This window comes from Bombus affinis, chromosome 11 (assembly GCF_024516045.1).
Source record: "Bombus affinis isolate iyBomAffi1 chromosome 11, iyBomAffi1.2, whole genome shotgun sequence".
Lineage (NCBI taxonomy): Eukaryota > Metazoa > Arthropoda > Insecta > Hymenoptera > Apidae > Bombus > Bombus affinis.
This window is the reverse complement of record NC_066354.1, coordinates 8,626,370-8,644,802: the sequence shown is the minus strand read 5'-3', so window position 1 is coordinate 8,644,802 and position 18,433 is coordinate 8,626,370. Positions and strand designations below refer to the sequence as shown.

The 18,433-nt window shown below is 41.1% G+C and overlaps 1 protein-coding gene across 2 annotated transcripts in view; it reads right to left on the bottom strand.

Annotated features, from left to right (window-relative positions):
- Window positions 1–18,433, bottom strand: part of LOC126921859 (uncharacterized) — a 116,769-nt gene that overhangs the window by 49,311 nt on the left and 49,025 nt on the right. For both annotated transcript variants that reach the window (XR_007712579.1, XM_050733832.1), the window contains exon 2: window positions 13,934–13,975. The gene's annotated coding sequence lies outside the window, so the exon portion shown is untranslated. The remainder of the gene's footprint in view (window positions 1–13,933; window positions 13,976–18,433) is intronic.

Sequence of the window (18,433 nt, the reverse complement as noted above, 5' to 3'; positions counted from 1 at the left end):
ATTGCTTCGTTAGACGACGAATTTTCAGGGCTGGAGAAAAACATTGATAAAATGAAGTTCCCTGTTCGCAAGGAAAATTCGACTCTACTAGAGAATTTTAAACGTTTTTTGAGCGGCACTTGGCGAGTTCTGATTTTGATTTGATTCTCGCCCGTATTGTCACGTGGTTTGAAAATTACATAGAAAATAGACATACAGTTTCAGAAATTTAGTTTTATCATTGAACGATATAAAAATTGAAACGATTTAAAATCAATCGCTTGGAGCGTTCTCTGCTGTGTTCCGGCTGCAAGCCGCATCCACGATGAATTACATTCTGACACCACGGGATTTAAGTATTACAACTTCTTCGGGGTTCGAACTTAATCGAGGGTATCTTACTGTTAGTACGTCGCCTGAACAAGATAGCTGGGACGTTTAGATCCTGATACGTCGATCGTAATTCCACGTGGACGTGACTTACATTCGAAAATCGCAGGTATTTAGTCATAGCGTCAGGAAAGATAGTACATCGCGATATAAAGTAGAGCGAAATTAAAATTTCACCATCGTTTGAAAAGCGACGAACGATACTTTGTCGAAAATATAGCGTCGTTTATAGTTCGCTCGTATCGGTTACGAATTTCTTGCCTAATTTTCAAACGAGAGCTCAAAATAGCGCACGAGTGATATTTCTAAATGAACTGACACAGGGTCTCTCGTTCATCATCCTCTAACTGGCATTCTCCTCCCATTACTCGACAAATCATCCGCGAAGAAGTATGTACAAAGACCACAGTTGCATAATTCAGTTGGCTGTAGATCGGAATTGGCCGTGTTTCACGAGAGTATGCCAGCTTCGTTTAACGGTGTCATTTAGCGTTAAATTATTCACGAACGGCTGCTATGGCTCAGCAAAGAAATCTGCTACCCTGGCAACTTAAAATTGCCGGGTGAAGGCGATTCCGCTAGAAAATTGTTTGCCGATACGACCATCGAACACCTGCTATCGTGTGAAACAACGTTCTCCTCCTACGCAGCACGTTATTTCCATTTTCGGGGTAGAAGGATTTCTACTATAAAATTGCGTTTATACCTGTCACACCATGTTGAAACATTCACGGCCGGTGATTTCTAGTTTCTAAATTAAAAAACTACAAGTTTTTTGCAATTTAGACGAGGGTAAGAATTTCAAATTTGCTTTCGAATACTTAATGGCCACTTAACTTTATTTATAGCACAATGATTTAATTTATTAAAATGGCTCTCCGGTTAATCAGCCGCGTCGACCAATGGTCCAATCAAATTTATTTGGAACGAATATTTCTAATTCTCGCTGACACATTGAAGAGCCTGAACGCTTGGAAATATTAATATACAAGGTGGAGTTTCGGGGAACTTGGGTGAAAAGTTTAATCGAATTTTAAAGTGGCTGCTGAATCCAGAAGCTGTTGCAGTTCTGCGCAAAATGCTAACTCTTGCGCAACGTATTTTTACATGCAGCATTATCACGAGCGATCCTGTTTCACTGTTTAATAGACTACGCTCCTTGCTCCATTTGTCTGACCGTTCATTGGTTTAATCCACTTACGATTTCTCCGTCTTCCAGTAATATCGCGTACTTTCTACGATGGAAAATACCCGTATCCTCGATACGAAAGGATCAGAGAATTGAATTGGACTGCTGCTGCGATGTGTCTTGTGTTTCACGACCTATGGTTACAGTTATTCTTAGAACCGTTTGCTTGGTTAGCTTTATTACTTCGTAAATAGATTTTTCTTCTTTCGTTGCAATTTCTACTAATATTTCTATTCTTATTGTTACATCTTCAACCGCAAGATATTGATTTTTTGTATCAATATTTAAAAAACATCGTCGACGAAGAAGCTTCGTTAAGAATCTACCATCTTATCGAGCGAAATCCATAAGAATTGTATTGGTCCGTTGATTATGTTTCACGTCAGTCTTGAGCTACGTCTCTTCTTGTTTCTTCGAGTGAATCTCGGCTGGACGTTTGCCTACTGGCAACCAAAACGGTGCTGAATCCTTCCGTTTCAAGGAATCCTTTTCCGCTAGAACGAGCGGACCAGAGAACACCGGAAATAGAGGCGAGGAACAAAAGAGATTCTCGCGATCCTGTGGTTGCTCGTGGTCTTGGAACACTTCGTTAAGGATTGGCACTTCTCTTCGATCGTCTTTATCTTTTTCTTCTTCCCTCAAAAGCTGTTTATTCCTTGAATTTACCTTGCGACTTTAGAAAATACAGAAACTACAGAAGGAGGATCGGAATCCGGATTTCTATCTCATCTAAGAAATTGTACACTGTTAAATTAGAACTTTTAAGTTGGAATAAGCAAATTTCCATTATTGTCCAATTCTTTTCAGACGAAACTTGGAGAAAGCAAACCACGTAAACAAGAATAAACCACGTGAAAGCGTTTAAAGCCAGAAACAATTAAAGGAAAAATTCTTAATCCTCCGATTAAGTCTTCCTTCGATTATTCTCGAGTATTCCGTCTACTTTGAAAATATTTCTTCCGAACGAAACCATTAAAATGGTCGGCGAGCCTCCTAAATTCCGCAAACAGAACTTCCAGATCACTCCGCGAGCCTGTTCTTCGAATACAATCTTCAACTTTCGGCAAAGTAGTTAAAGAATCGTTTCTACCTCGGTGTTCGGATCATTTGTATCCTCCGTTTGCTTCATCAGCGATTCGAGCAACTTTTAGGGATCGCGTTAACGACATCGTTGGTAGTCTAGCCTGTTCCACAGCCTTTCCACCAGACTATTGGCTTCTAACGAACGATTCGCCAGCACAGTTCGGTTCTCCATTGGTCCACTTAATCGATCCTTATCGTACTCGATGGTCTTTCTTCTTAAGTCCATTATTCTACTTCTAATGCTCGCTATTTCTTGGCGAATTTCTCCGATGAAACAACCAATGGCAATCGTGTGTTCAACTTTAGCAAATTATTGACCAAAGTGGTCGCTGCCTGATAAGAGAAATTTTCCTGTCCTTACGCCAACTCGAAATCTTCTTTCCTTTTCACGTATCGTCAATCCGATCTATTTCGCCACTCTTCTACTATCAGAAGAGTCGCTGCATTAATCCTAGGGACGTGGCGAGTTTTCCAACGAGCAGCAATTTCAAAATCCCCACGCAGAAGTTAGCAGAATTCTGGAGAAAAAGTTGGTGGCTCGTGATCTTGCTCCTACCATAGTTAGACGATATGGCAGCGTGCAGATCCGAGGATGTTACAGAGCCAACTGTTCCTTGCTTCGTCCCACGCAGTCGGTGAGGTCGCGTCTATTTTCTTACCGTACATCGTCGATGCACCGAGATTTCGTTGGCTTCACGTCGAAACTGGAGGACCGACCGTGCAAAGATCATCTTTTGTTCGAGAAGAAAGCTTTCAAGAGGAGGGAAATCTGGAAACGAAATCCACCGGAGAAACTGTCAAACGAGTAACCGAATACCATCGCGTCTTTCAACGTCCGCTTTCGTGATTTTCAGTTTCATTTTTCCTTTCGAACTTCCTTCTCCGGGCTTTGATTATTTTTCCTATCTCATTTCATAGGTTTTCAATCGTTTCGATTCGTCTTTGTTACGCTATAACGAGAGGCGAATGATAAATTAATATAAAAACAAGCTTGTTACAATATATCGATTATTCGCTATTTCGATGCTACAAAACAACCTGTTCTCTAACTTTTTGCCATTTCTTTTCATAGTTGGTTAAACTTTCCTATTTTTTTTCTCTTTTACACGAACTAACACGAAGCTTTAATCGTTCAGTCGGTTACGCGAAATAGATGAGATAGTTTGGAATCTTTTGCATAGCTGGCGATCGATGAAAAGCAGGAATGTAATTTTTGAAACTCGAGGAACCGAGTCTGCATCGAACCGATGACGACAATGGATGAATATTTGTTCTTGATATTTATTTTTCATACAGCAATTCGCGAACCTCGTACGTATGCCTTTTTTTTCACTGTATTCCCTTTTAAACGTAGAAATTACTTTTCCGCTGTAACAAAGGTTCTACGTTCTGCATCTTCGAAAATTGGAAAACGAAATGGAAATAATAACGATACACGGTTGATGGAATTCCTGGTTTCTATTTCCGGTTCTCTGCAGTTTTGATTAAAATTTTCAACACGATCTATCTCACAAACTCGAAAGTACAAGTTTGCAAATAGAAACGTTGATGATGGATACGTGGTAGATAGTGAATTAGTCGGTTTCGAATGTTCCATGTTACGTTGTCATTCGAGGCGATGCTATGGTGTTTTATGAAGACACTGGTGCAGCGTGGAGCGGCGAGGTGAGGGGGAAATGATTTATCGTCCAGATACCGTAACGCGAACAGCACGATAACGTCTGTGTAACAGGCTGCTCGACGTGACGTTGATACTAACAGTTTATAATTCGATCATCGAGACCATTGCAAACTGGTTCACGCGTTTCTGCGTTAATTTCATGTACGGATTATGTACCTGATTTTACTTCAATTTTTTTTTTTGATTATAAATTCTAACTACAAACACACACATAACGATTATTCTTTTCCAAAAAAGTCACAGTAGATTTTTTCATCTTTTCTCGATTAACATCTACCAGATTTAAACGTGTTAGTTTGTTTAATAAACAGACGAGTGATAAAATTGTAACCGTCAATTATATTAAAATCACTTTAAGTACAATCATAGTGATAGTGTATGTCGGTCGTAATAGTCGCTCGCTCGATGCTACTATTCAACTCTCTATATCGAGATATGTATAATTTTGTTTGTTAGAATAGATTGGCCGCGTAATAGTGACACACGTATGTGAATATGAGTGTTGGGAAGTATGTGGTGCGCGGTGTCTCGAAAAACAGATGAATGTAACTGTTCCGTTGGCAGTGTGCTACGGAAGATGGTGAGACAAGGAGAGTGCTGAGACGCGTGCAAATGTATATCGACGAAGATCCTGGGAATCGTTTATTAAATAAATCTAAAACTATTTTAATATGAATTCTAAGTGTGACTTTAGTGTTCTTTTACTTTTATTTCGGCAATTATGATCCACAATTCTCAACACTCTAATTCTTCAACTATTCGACTATATGACTGTCCTAGAGAGAGCACGTTTGTCTACTTCTACTACGACAAGTGTTATTATAAAAAGTTCAAATGAAACTTCGGTTGACGATTATAAATAACGGCGATAATATTTTATCCGGAGTTTGTTTACATTCGAACTTAGCAAACCAGAAACAACGTTGGTATTCCAAAGCATAATAATACGACTCTCTCCCGATTCAAATCTCTCGTTGACTCGTGTGACGCCACATTACAAAGACGCACAGTATTAACAGAGCTCGGGGCAAGTGCACTGTCTTTTTCTTCTTGCACATCTCCGTAATTACAGCGCCACGTCTCTTGAAACCGCGCGAAAGAACAATACACGTGTTTTTGCAAGACAACATTAATATTTCACGCGATTGTAAGAGAATTTAAAAAAGTTCGAGACAAGGAAAGAGGCAAAGAATCGAAACGGTTCCGCCGGTGGATAATCCAGTCGATAGGACGCGCGAAAGCCAGTACGTTGTACGCGTAATAGCGGAGCCAATGAATGTAAAATGAAGTTCTTGTTTAGGTGTGCGATGAGGAATATTAATAGAATTCCGCGGAGCGAAAATTCCATCGGGGTGGAAAAACAGCGATGCGATAACAACTGAATTCCGGAGATACGATTAAACGAGGAAATTCAAAGCAATTATTCCGCGTGGCAAAGCCACTCGACCGTGCTTTTACCAAAACACAACGCGCCTATATTGCCCTCGACTCTTTCCACATCTCGATACGTTCTTACTCGATATAGCGAGGTTTTATGTGGGAGAAACGATACGAGCGAAAGTCGGCCTCGAGTGAAACGAGTTTGCGTTGGTCAGACAACTTTCTTAAATCCTTTTAATTCAACTTTCTTCCCGTAGTCTTGTCTATTGAAGTGACGTGCTGTTGTAGAAGTAGCGTGTACTGTATATTTGTGTGTAAGTCGATGCAAGTAGTATGAATCTGGTATTAATCAGACAGTCGTCTGAAACCCTTCTAATTCAACTTTTATCTACTGAAATAATATACTGCTGTAGAAATGGCGTATATTGGATTTTCGGTAAAATGTCTTTTGTTTCTCGGAGAAGAAGAAGTAGTTCGAATTCTACGTTCACGTGACCCTGCGTCAAACTTGTAAAAATTCTACCAACGTATAATAATTTCATAGATTCCTTATTTGCTCGTTATACGAGAATTTTGTTATCTCGTCGCGTTGTCTGATACTTCGAAATGCTCGTATTGCAATTTTTCTCGTTAATTACGCGAGAGGGCATCGAAGAAAAGGGCGACGAGACAGGAAGAATTTTTCAGGCACGTAGCTCAGCGATACGACAGCACTGTTAGTCGTACGAAGAATAATTTCACGGATCGTAAACGCGACGGCGAAGGGCTCGTCAACAGCGTCGTTTCCTTCTCTTTTATAAAACATCGAACGTGAGAAGGATCAAGATGAAGCGAAGCGGAACGAAGCCGAGCTGACAGTCGCCGGAATCGAGGAAACGGAACGACGAGGAGAGTTTAGCAACGCGCGATTGTTGCTAATTGCGCGAATTAACTGAAATTAAGCGGCCGTTGAGCGTTTCCATAAATTTCGCCCGACAATTCGCTTCGTCACGCGTTTCCTTCTCGTCTACCCAAGTTTCAACCATAATTCCGACGTTAAGCCATCGTGCCACAGCGCGAATAACTTGACAACCACTCGTGAACTAGTTGAAAATCATCGACTAACTTGCCTCGTAATAGTCATTTCTCCTCAAACATTAATTTTATCTCCTACCCTTTCAAAATTATTATACAATCGATCAACAACTTTTCCAGTGAAACTATCGAAAGTAATTTGCAGAAAAGTTCTTCTTTCCCAATTTCTTTTGCCTCTAGGTACATTTGTTAGCCCATTGTTATATTCTCTTAACGATAGATTCGAGATTCGATCGGTCGGAGTTTCAGAAGCTCTCCGTCGTAGATACTCTCCGATAATTCCCCAAAAAGCAAGAAACATCGTTTTTTGTACTCGTGAATTTTCCCTAATGGAGGCGGTATTCGAACGTTGTAGCAACCGTGTGGATAATCCAAGCGATCGTCGAGATAAATTGTTAGCACCCGAGTGGAGTGGAGAGCAAGTGGTGCGCCTCCTTAATAGCCGTCCATCGTCCTCTGTCGATGATATATGATACTAATCTGTCTGTATTAAACGTAATACACGATGGAGTTCGACGTACACGTACAAATTGTATTGAAAGTTGTAAGAGAGAGATTAGTGTTCGCCAGACTGCTATTCACAAAGAATGGAAATCAAGCGAAATTACACGTGGAACGTAGGTATATGGCGCGTCCTAGCAAGAACGATAGAATCAGTCAAGACAGCATAAATATCAGAGCCAGTTTACATATGTATTAAGCAATAATAGTAAATGTAAATGTTCTACCTATTTGCGAATTGATACACTCAACGATCGTTATCGAATTTGTCCTCCTCGAATGGGAAAGAAACCCAATCTCGGTACGCGTGTACAAGCAACGTTAGTTTCTTTCTTCATATTCAAAAACTTGGTCCAGTGTTTCTGACTTATTTTGCTTTATTTTATTATCTTTTACTTTAACAATCGGTAGGGAGTTGAATTTCGCGAGAAACGTGAATGCGAAGCGACGTAGTAGTCACGGAATAACGAGGATGAGCTGGAGAAAAAAAAAAAAAAACGAACGAGGATAGTTCTCCTTTGTTCTGTACAGAAACCTCGTTTAGGATTACGTAAAGCCCTGTAATGAACGATGATCGAGAGCGCGTCCTGCTGATTATGGACGCTTTATGAAACAGCGCACGCGAGATGCGGTTAATAGTCCGTGCCAATCGATTGTGTAAGTAATAGGTGGGTAGTTATATAAATGACATTAATATCGTTACGAGCGACATGAAAATGGATCGCGAAGCTAATGAAGTTTTATAGGAATTTTACAGAAACTTCAACTTATCGAACGATACGATACTGATACTTATCAAACGATACTTACGAGGTTAATAATTAATTAATATCGATAATATCGATCGCCAATCATCCTACTTTCACGATGAATATTATCAATTGGCTATCTTGTAAATACATAAACATAAGTCTGACTTATACCGTGGATAATTCGTTGTCGAATTGGATTAGACAAAGAGAAGGGTTGTCGGCACGCGAATACTTCTCAACGGTTAGCTTTATCGCGTGGCTGAATGAAATACGAGCCATAATGGCACAGTTTTCTCTGCCGTTGACTCGCTGTCGTTCATAATCTTTATCGTTAATTTTATACTACGCTCAGCCAGCTCCGGTGTACTTTCTCGCTGTTCTTTCTAACTCGCAACACGCTTCGACAAAGTCGAACGAAGAACTTCCAGAACATCACGCGACTCTATTTCCTCTAATACTTGCAGATGTAACTAAGCAACCGATTAACCAGTCAGAACAGCGAAGAGTCTTTCGGTAATCGAATGTGGAATTTTTGGTCATATTCATAGACCTGAACGATGAATTTCAGCGCGAGGAGATTCGAACAAAACGGAGCGGCATCGATACGCAACACGCTTGATTATACGCTGTAAATTCTGCGAGAGGAAACATTGGGAATAGGGAAGAATGGGTATGGCGAGGGAGAGTGGCGAGGAGCGAAGGGAAGGAGAGAAGCGAGGAACCAAAGGAAGGAGAGAGGAACGGGGTCCGACAGCAAGAACGCAAGGTACGCATTGATCCTGCCGACTGGTGGCTTGTTCTCTGCAGCTCCTCGGCCTTGTAAATTAAGCTCTATTAATATCTCAAGCATGCCTGGGGTGCCGGAATTTCAACCCTGGTGCGTAAATCAAGTATACCTCTGGGCATACCTCTTTTCTCTCTCTTTCTCCCTCTCTCTCTGTTCCTTTGACGGATGAACTGTTCAACCGTTTCGTTTTTTATCCTTAAGATGGATACAACTTTCTCTAGGTTCTAAAAATAATTTTTAAGAACTTTTTTTCTACCTTGAGTCGGGCTGTGAATTTTTTGAACCTTTTTGCAGGACTGGAGGAGAATCCTTTTAAAAGTGAGAAAGAAAGCGCGAAGCTTGAAATTTAAAGCGAGATAAAGAAGAAATTTCGAAATTACAAGTAGCAGGAACTTTCTTGTTGTCCTCGAGAGAAACTTCTTCTTCTTCCCCTCTTAACTACTTCGAAATTCTTTTTTTTTTTTTAAGCGAAATTTAAGTGGAAGAAACTCGAATTCAGCCTACGGCGGAAGAAGACCTTGATAGTACGAGAAGAATTGAATTATTGAAGAGAAACGAAACCGAGGTATCTGGAGTCGACTCGAGATGGCCAGACGAAAATCGACAACCCTTCTCGCTATCTCGTAGACCTTGGTGAATTCCAACCCTTATTCAAATTAATTCTACCACTGTATTTTATAATACCTCGTAAGATGTTACCTCTAGCGATTACAGTTTTAAGGCTATTCTTCCCTCACTTTGTGACAATCATTCGACTCTTATTTTTAATAATGGTACTTTTAACGATATAATCATATTTTGCTTTGCCTCTACGTTTCATCCAATACCATCAATTTCGCTATTCTTTCATCAAAATTCCCTGGCAGATCCATCTTTTTAACGTCGGTACTCCCACGTCCTTTATACTCGTACTAATCGCCTCGCCATCCGTTTCATCCTTTAATCCCACGATTTTAAACGTGTCACGAGCTCTGTAACCTGTCCCTCCAGTCGTCGAATCACCGTGTTTAACGTAATCACCGAGTAGCGGGCGTCGTTGTAACGTGGTTTCCACGTTAATTTCACGACCTCATCCAGGCTGGAACGTCGTATTCCGGTTTACCGTGATCATCGTTTGCCGTAATCCTTCGCCTTCGATCGGTCCAGGTTAAACGCACTATCGACGAAACTTGCTCGATTTGGCTAGCGGAATTTCTCCGCAAGTTTCACGCAAGATTTACGAAAAAAAGTCTGTTCCTTTTGACGATTCTACTTTTCCTTTTATTTCTATTTTTAACGAGTTATCCCTTCAACGAAATAAATCGCCCTCTTCTTTCACGAGAAAAAAAAGATTTCTTATGGTTTTCTGACTTCTTCTCTCAACGTTTTATTCAACATACGACTTCTTGTCCATTTATCAAAGATTCACCGGGGACCTTCAGTTTCTCGTATCTTTCTCCTACCCACGTGTCCCTTGTATCTTGTTCAACGTCACCATTGTTCATGGACCTCTTAGCTATCCTAGTAGTGGTTTTACCCTTCGCCAGTCGTCGTTGTAACGTAATACATGTCTTTCTGTATCCGCTTTCCTATTTAAAATAACAGATAATATACGGCAGACGAGAAAAATCTAATTTTTTTGTCTGACGCATATTTTACTTTCATACTTCAATACTTTCATAATACTTTCATAATTCAATTTAAATGTAATTTCGATACTGTAACATTGTTTGATCTCATACGATATGTTTGACAGTTTACTCAAGCTTCTTTTATAAACGCGTATCAGTTCGAATTACCAGTATTTTGATTTGTACGTAAAATGTAACAAGTTTATATTTCCGATGACGTGGTGCACACGAGCGTGCGATGCAGCTATTCCTAATATTACTATTTGTATTATATTACGCGCGTAATAGCTGGATCGCACGCTCGTGTGATTTGCATCGTCAGAAATATAAAGCCACGATTGCAATTTCCATGGCGATAACCGAGATAGCGGAATACCCTACAGAAGTAACGCTTTAAGCGTTTTGTTTCGACGAAGATTACGTCGAGATCAGAGCCGCCAAGTCTAATTAGAATTCGAAGCAAATATCGTTTCTTAAACTGGCGAAAGTCACACACGAAGTTTCGAGAAGCGCAGCGAAATTTCTCTTTGCTGTCCCGTTACATCCAGCGGTTGGATCTTCGGTTTAAAGTAGATAAACCTGACTTTGGAATCGGGCAACACAGCCAAAGATAGCATGGCGAATAAAACGAGCAAAAATTACAGAGAAACGTCAAAGAGGAAATTATGGAGCAACGACGATGTAACGCGGGCTACCGTTTATCTACGATTCAAGTTTCCAGCAGAGGATATTCCAGATTTTCAACGAGCTTATTAATATCCTGCAAACCTAAATCCGACGAAGTATGGCGGGTAAATTTCGATAGGAACTCGTGAAGCGTTTACCGGGCCACTTGAACAACTTCGGCTAATTCCCTCGCTCGATTTTCCACCGGCAAGCGCTTGATCCTTGTTATTAATCCGATAATAAGAATCTGATTGGAAATGAGCGGGACGAATGGGGACAGGATGGCTTACAACATTGTTACAGGAATTTAATCGAGTTCGGGACGATTCGATGCTAAATTAGATAAGAGGAATTCGTAACATCCCAAGTTCCTCGCTACCTATAATTACTAGTGGCACAGAGGAATTCCAAACTTTCCCTTCCTTTCCTCCAGAATAATTTTCTTAACTTTACTTCGTTTCTATAGCCAATCATCTTCGCAAGATATTCGTTATAATAAAAAGAAAAAGAAATAGCATTTCTTTTATATACACGAAGAAACTGGTATATTTTCTACAGAAAATTTGCCGTGCAAGTATTTGTCCAAGTTGTCGCGGATTCGATCGGCTTCTCGTTATCGCGTAGAAGACGAGACGACGCGAATGCAATGCAAATCGAAGCCACACGCGACATCGAAAACGTGACGTAATCATCTCCGCCTATTCGCCGTTTCGAAGAGTTTCTGCGTCTGTCGTTCGTCGACGAATCAGCTTACAGTCGAGCAACTGTATCCTCGCAGTCGATTCGTTTAATTTTGTAACCTGCGACAGAGTAGAGAAACGTCGATGATTTTTGTACTATACGTAAAGAATATTCCGAGAGTGCCTGAGTAATATCGTCTTCTTCTACTGATTACAGCCGCTGGAAGGGTATCGTATCGAGGCTGTTAGGTTAGTACAGTGAATGGAGCTTCGTGAAAGGTAAGATAGAGCGGAGTTGAAACCCTTAGGAAACAGCGACAGGATACTGCGACGAGAATAGAAACGAAAGGACCTTGGAGGACGGATGAATAATTCATTTTAACAGGCGACCGAATTTCCTCGCGAATTAACATTCGTGAAACTCTGTCACGGTTTTAGAAGTGTTTTCGGTCATCCAGGTAATAAGTAAAAGATATATAAGTCTACTACTAATACTTGAAACAATGGTAAAATAAAAAGCTGAACGGTTCGAGAAATTGCTTAATTTCCGATCGAATTTTTCCAACGTTCGCTATAATTCAGCTGGCACCTGCGTTGAGAATTCTGCTATTTCAGAATCGTCGAGGGTGTAGTCGGAATTAAGTCGTGCGATTTGCGTCATTTGGAAATGAAGGAACGAAGCCGCGAGAAAAAAGTATCGAACGGAAGAAGTTTCGAGACTCGAAGAACTCGCTGAGACTTGAAAAAGTTCAAGGTACTTTGCGCGAATTTATCCTCGGAATTTCTGGCATCTTCTTTCTTTTTTACGTAAGAACAGAGAAGATTGCTAATCCGTGATATCCCTCGATATCTCGCGGTTCAATTCGTCGCAGGAATTAGAAATATTCGAAATTGACTAACATTTGTATTTAACTGGCTCCATCGCTAAAATTTATTCAAATAAAGCTTGTGAAGCTTGTAAAGCTTCTATTGATCGTAAAGTAGTAACATTTAAATAATTAAGTAACTCGAAGAAAAGAATAAACAGAGCTCTCTGAAAGCTTTCGAAAGGGAAGAGAAATTACGAGAACCAAGTTTTCCTAATTACAGCTATCCTTCAACGAGTAGTTTCCGCCATGGCCGACTTTTCAATTTCATTTCGTATCAATGTGGAACAACGATACGGCTTAACGGTTTCGTTTCGCGGAGAATTTCTCTCCACAAACTTGTTCCTCTATTAATAATTCAACATCTTTGTTTCATCGCGATACGCTCAACTGTCGAAGAATCTTTAATTCGTCGCGTCCCGTGACGTGGTGTATCTCTTCCTACTGCGTTTTCTTCCCTATCTTTTCTTGTCTTCTATTTTCTTTTCTTTTTCTTACCATTAAAGCTACTGTCAAGAAACCTAAAGCGTGTAATTTTTACGTAAATGGTTCGCCTGAATGTTTCTACGTTTAGCTCCGTACAAATATGAATTTTGCTGTGACGAGAATTTTCTTATATTCTGCTCAAACTTTGGACATTTCTCAACGTTAGAAAAAATATAACTCGATTGAAAAGGATTAAAGGAACGCGGTAGAGCTAAACGCGATCGCTCTTTCACTTTTTCTATGCGTCTGTTCGTAAAATACGGCGAAATAATGGCAAACACGCGGATTTTTAAACAAAACCATGGTACAATGGACTGCTGCTTATCCATCTATTCCGTCCGTTTTTCATGAACAATCGCGATCAGTGACGCGACATGGATCGCCATAGAAATGTTCCAGCTAACGAAAATCGCGTACACAATGTAAACCGAGCGGGCCACGCGAAAATAATGCTATCCGTGACTGATCACATACACAGGCGAACGGTGAATCGATAATCGGATCGGTGATCGGATAACATGCTGCCTGTGCATGCGGAGAACATAACGCGCTTTCACACGAGACGAGCCAGTTATGATAGAACACGTAAAGGGGCGAAATCTGAAAGTATTTTTTATTCCAGAAAATTACTCGAATTACTCGAATCACGAAGAAGTGAAACTGCGATCGATCGAAGTCCGATATCTAGTTTGATCTCTAAGAAATTAAACGCTAATCGCGTATTTCGATTAATAGCCAAAAGGCAAACTTTTCGTAAGTTTGGCTTCCTAGTGGCTCGTTTAATAGCGATGGATTAGAATTAGAAATACCTTCTCGTCCCTTGTCACAAGTTGAATGGCGACAGCAAGGACCTGAAAACACAAAAGGGATTTTGTTATTTCTCAAGCCGGGGAGAAATATTTTTATTTTTAAAGGACTGTGATTCATCTCCATAGTATTCCACCTCTATCTAATTTTCTATGGTAGAACGTCTCTGTAGACCGAATAAACCTCTTCTTGGAGAAGCATTCAGGGTAGATTCATAAGAAGATCGTTCCAAGCACAATGTCAGCATCCATTCCGATCCATCTACTTTCAATTCAGCGAGGCCCGTTGCTACAACATTTTTCGCTTTGCAGGACGACGCGTCGGGCGTCGCGATGCCGCACCATCGTTCGTGGCGCAGGTTTTCCCGCGATCTCGATGTGGAATCGAATTCTATTCTGCTAACAGCCCTCTTTCGTCGAAATAAATTTTTCTCTAGCTCCTGCTCTTGACTCGATGAATGTATCTCACACAGAGAGGCGTTACATACGGGTATGACATCGAATAGAATTTTATATTCGGACTGTGTTTAGAAGAGGAGTTCGTTTTAATTGTTACATCATTAAATGCAAGATAAAAATGCAACGTCGGATTAAAACAACAGATCGATCTTATTTACTCGTATTTCCTATTTAACGAGTTAAAGTTACTTTGTGGTTGGATGGAAATTTATAGAATATCGAGCAGATAATTCAACGAATAATTCGCTGGTTTAACGAAACTGTCGCAGCTGAATTATATTTCGAACAAACGAACGAATTGCGTGTGGCATTAATAAAGAAATATCTCGCGTTGATGGATAAGTGGGAATAAATCCTGTTGCACGATCACGCGAGACTAGCGTGTTGAAAGTATTCATACAGAAAGTGTAAAAATTAGGATATCAGATTTTACTTCACGATTTTCAACATGTAAATTATCTCGTAACTAACGAACTATTTATCTAACGAGGAAACTCCAACGAAGACTTTTCAAGCACTCGGGGCCGAAATAAAAATTTTGTTTGCAGAAATACACAGAATCATATAGGACGCGTGAAACCAACGTTCCAAGATCCCATTAAGGCGAAGGGATCTGCAAATCGGTTGGTATAATTTTCTCGCTATCCTCTCGAAATCTACGCAACCTCGAAAGTCTATTACGTGGAATTTCCTCGAACGATGGGCCGCCATTGATGCGACCACGTTTGCAGCACCGATGTCCCTTGTTCGCGTTAATAATTATCGATCGGCCATGTCAGAAGTTAAACGAACAGGCCTGCAACGTTCCTTTGTGAGGCGGCTAGCGAGTTCCGCTCGGCCAATCGGATCAACCGGATCGCGCATCGCTTGCCGTATGCACGATGAATATTTATTTGGCTCGATATAGAGAACAGGAGAACGAGAGGGAGATAGAAAAGAAAGAAAGAGAGAGCTCGATTCGTTTGGTCGTCAATCGGTTTGATCTCGTTCGCTCGATTTCAGCCACAGCAAGAACGATTAATCTCGTTCACGATCGAACCGAGCGGATTCCAGCCTCGAAAATGTAGACCGCTTTGAATTTTCCACGAAACTCGAATTTATTTTTACTCTTGTATCTGTTTCGTATTTTTCCTCGTTTTCTTCTTCCGCCCTTCCTCCTTTCACTCTTATTTTTCGAGTTTCTTTTTCCACTTGTTTTGAGTTTTCACGAGTGATCCCTGGACGAGAATCGCAGCGCTCGTTAGCAAGGGAAATATTCATTTTCCGTGGCACGAAAATAGCCCCGACGTTTTGCGAAACCCGGTGAATAACGCGGTGGATAGAGTTTCCGAAAACGCGTTTTAGGTTAACGCGCCGGAGTTATACCCAGCAGACTGACCCGGCGTCGTTCCATTAAAAGCTGTAATAATGACGAAGCACGATACATACGTAATTCGTTGAATGGCGGTTTAAACGTTTGAGTTTGTAGAAATGGCGCGCACTTCCAGCCGTTCTTCAGCCAGCTACGCTGTTAGCAATATCGCACGGGAAAAGCATTCCTTTTACACCAATCTTTCTGGAATTTAATCTTTCTAACTTGTCGCGAAATTAATACTTTTGGACGAAAGAACGAAAGAACGCAATTGAAGGAAAGAAGAATGTCACTGACAGAAAGAAAGAATTCGTTTGACGAGAAAATGAACATCGCGTCGTGTGACTTCGATACCGAAATAGTAATCTTATATGAAGAACTATTTCCTATATACAAGCATTGCCAATCCTTCGAATACGACATATTGAGAGCGAATGATCGAACTGTTCGTATATTAACTATCGACTGTAGTCGGTGTCCCGTTTGTTTCGAACCGGAAATGGTCGGTCGTTCTACGCAATATCTGCTGACAAGGTCGTGGGATTCCCTTTATGCTCGGCGGAGAGAACGACCGATACTTGGTAACTGTGCTTTGAACACCCACAAGGGTCTATTACGATCAAGAACCGCCAGGCGGAAGGTACACTCGCCAAGTTTCCCGGCGGCACCATTTGCGGGACTCCTGGACCGCCCGTGTACGTTGTTGGGCTCTGCTTTTAGGATCGCGAAATGGATCCCTTCCCGACGAAGGGAATATTCGTCACGCTGCCATATCGATCGATACAACGACTTACGAGGCAATTTGTGAAGGGACTATCGTTTTATAAATCAGAACACGTACGCTATAAGTGAACATCGTAGCTACGATTCAAAATTTCCCCTGTACAAATCACCGAATACGAGAGAAATACAAGAGAAATCTCGTATCGTTGATACGAGATTTTTAATTCTTTTTAGTCGTCGATCAAGAGCAGTGTTTGTTCGAACGTTTCATCGTTTTTCAGAGATCTACGCACTTTTCTAGTAACCTAATACTTTTCCAATGGATAACGACTGGTCGGTGATACTAAATACTTGCGATCGTCGAGCACATGGCAACGATACGATGGAAAAAATCCAGAATAAATTTGTCTCTGTATTATAGTTTCAAAAATCATCTCGGCTTAAAAACGGAACTCGGGCAATTAGAACTCGCGGTATCATCCCTGTCGTCGTCGTTCTACCTTTAAAACATGATCGATTACCTGCAACGTCGCTTACGAACTCCATTCGCCTCTGTTTCCCGACCTACATCCTGCGCGGTGCCCAAGTCGTTGCAACGTCTACTGCTGAATTTATTCCGTCGAGCGAGACCGAGCAAACGCAGACAGACTCCTTTGTGCCTTCGTTGAAAGCGATCCAACGCAACCATCAGAATCCCCTGGAGATCGGAAGCAGATGGGATCGAAGCACGCGAAATACACGCGGAACAGGATAAATCCTTGTAAATATTTGAGCAACACGCGCGTCAAATTTGGGTTAATTCTATCTGTGTCAAATCGCAACAAGTACGAAGGAAACATTTATACGCTGTGATGAGACCCATTCAGCGGATTCGCGTTGCGCCTGACATCCTGACGCGTTACGTAAGCGAGAATTTGGTAAAAGAGAATTTCCTGATATTTTCGAAATCTCGAAAGCGAGAAGTAACAAGCGTCAATTTGCCTTGGTAAGGTTCCAAAACGAGGGTGGGCGACGAAAGATGGAACGAGGTACGGTTCGTCGAGTACATTGGAATTCTGGCGGAAACTGTCGTCAGGTTTTGAGGCTGGTGTAGTTGTATCCGCTACGGTGTATGGAGGAATACGCAAGGAAAACAAGGGATGCAACGAACGGAGTAACGTATGGTAATGTTGTAGCCCGGTTGCCCTGGCCTTCTGCCACGAAACTGTTGAAACATCGTTCCTGTCTTCGCCCTTGCTCACCCGCCTTTTCCACAGACCATGTATCATCCTGCAACTTTCATCTCGTTCGCTGATGTTCGATCATCCTACTTTCTCCATCGAACGCTGATCCAACCGAATCGTATTTTTTACCTCTTAAGATATTCTTCCATTTTCTTTCTTCTGATCTCCCGTCTAATTTCACCACTGTTTGTCTGTACGTTCGAGGCTTCTGTAATTTTTGCTCGGATCTTCTTGTTATATCGTAGGATCTTACTACAATTAGTCCATTTTCAATAAATGGATTAAACAGACGTTGGTTTAACAGGAAACAATTAATAGACAATTAAATAGTTGATTTGCAACTCTCGTCACTACGGTTTCAACGTTCTCTCTCACGCCTCTCTCACACTTTCTCAAGAAGACCACCCGCTCAGAAACAGTAATAGGATAGGCTAGACATCCTGCATACCACAGCCATCGAAACAGTAACCAAATAGTAACGGAATAGGTGCCTCTGAGATACACCAGACGACAACCCCTTCAGAGGGACTAAAACCTCAGTATAAGAACCCTCCAAAATAATCGCTCGCCCCAGTCTGTTAAAACATTTTGATCCAGTCTTTTGTAACGCTTTGAATCATTCTGTTGTAACACTTTGAACCGCCACTCTGTTGGATTTGCATAATAAATTCTATTAACATATATAAAGTTCAATTTCTTCACCTTATTCGTGAAACGTTCGAACTGCGACGCGAGGAGATCACCGGC